Source organism: Myotis brandtii, unplaced genomic scaffold (assembly GCF_000412655.1).
Source record: "Myotis brandtii unplaced genomic scaffold, ASM41265v1 scaffold532, whole genome shotgun sequence".
Taxonomy (NCBI): Eukaryota; Metazoa; Chordata; class Mammalia; order Chiroptera; family Vespertilionidae; genus Myotis; species Myotis brandtii.
The window spans coordinates 408,142-409,985 of NW_005369955.1; positions in this window are offsets into that span (position 1 = coordinate 408,142).

Here is a 1,844-nt window from a genome sequence, read left to right on the forward strand (position 1 = left end):
GGCCACGGCTCCGGCCACGTGCTGGACACTGCTGAACCTCTGACCTCGTCGCCTGGTCCCCCGCTTGACGCTGGAGTCCCCACGGTCACTCCGTGAGGAAAGAACCATCGCCTCGTGGTTTGCAACCGCCAGGGCCGTTTGCTACCGTCTCTGCACCGGCGTCCGCACGCACTCGGGCCGCAGTCTCAGGGGAGGCCCCGCGCCCCGGATGGAGCACCAGTTGTAAAACTTCGCTGCCTCAAGTTGATGTTTTTTTAAATAAAGGACTTTAAACTGCATGAGAATCATGCTGCAATATGATCATTCTAGAGCAAATATATATTTCAAGATGAAACTAAGCAGTTTTGAAATAAATTACTTGAATTTCTGTGTATGTAAAGGAATGACTGTGTCTGTGTACTTGACTGGCCGCTGGTCTCGCCCTGTCTCCGCCACTGGCAGCGCCTGTGCCGGGTTTTGGGTGCCCGCCCCCCTCAGATGCCCTCCGCCCGGGTGCCCTCCCGCATAGGCCAGGACCCCAGAGGCCTGCCTGGCAGACGAGGGGCCCGTGTGTGAGAAAAAAAGCCCAGTGTCTCCAGGGGGCGGGGGAGGGGGGGGCAGGACAACACGCCCCTCGGAGTCTGGGCTCCACAGTCTCAGGGGTGTTTGCTCGGGCAGCAGCGTATGGAGAAATAGGTCTGACACCCCCCCTCACCCCCTGAACTCCAGGGTGCAGCCCCCTGAGGTGTGGGCTGCAGCGCAGGAGTGGGTGCTAGGAATGAGGGGCGGCTCCTCCCATCCTGCCAGGCACAGGCCACCGAGGCCAGGTGTCTGTGTGGCCGGGTGTCTGTGCGGCCGGGTGTCTGTGCGGCCGGGTGTCTGTGTGGCCGGGTGTCTGTGCAGCCTGCTTGAGGTCCACTCTCAAAAGTGCCCAGCCTTCCTCCTGTGGCAGTGGCTCCCACAGCAGCGCTGGGCCTGTCGCAGACACGCGGGTGCACACCAAACCCCTAGACACCGGCAGGCCAGGGCAGCCCCACCGAACAGGACTTCCCAGGCTGCTTGGCTTCTGCCACCACCAGGACGCCACCAGGACCGAGTTGAGGAGCAGGTGGGGCGGGGCCTCCTGGAAGGCGGGGCTGGGACCTGCCAGCTGCCCTCATCCTGCGGCTGCTGCAGGCCAGCGCCTGCCCCGGGGCCACCCTGGCCAGCTTCCTGAGCTGGAGGCTGCTGCTCCTGCTGGTCTAGCAGCGACACCTGCGTGTGACACACCTGGTGGGGGGAGAAGTAAAGAATGTCCACCTGCCTTACACTTTTTATTGGGTGGGGAGTGGGCTGGAGGGGGCACAGGGCTTGTGCCTTGCTGTTCCCTGTGGTGGATGTGGGGTCCGGTCCTGCACCCGCTGTGTACCCTGTTCTGTCTATGGGGTCCAGTCCTGCACCTGCTCTGTGTACCCCGCTCTGTGGGGTTCAGCCCTGCACCTGCTCTGTGTATCCCGCTCTGGGGTTCAGCCCTGCACCTGCTCTGTGTACCCCGCTCTGGGGTTCAGCCCTGCACCTGCTCTGTGTGCTCATGCCACCCCTGCAGACAGCGTGGAGCCCGGGCCTCCTGTGTCCGCCCCTCTGTCTCTCGTGGACTTTGGGGTTGAATCTGAATAACCTTCCACCACGTGCCTGTGGCGTGCCTGTCACTTCCTCCTGGGGGGAGTGGCTGTTTCCCCAAAGGCCTCCCAGTGTCTGAGCCCTCGCAGGCACCTCCAGCCCCGCCCCCCCTGGGCTGCCGTCAGCCGGAGGTGGGGTCCCCTGGTTCTGGGCGCTCAGGCTGAGCGGCTGGGGAGACCCACCCACCAGCGTGGCTGAGCTGGGAA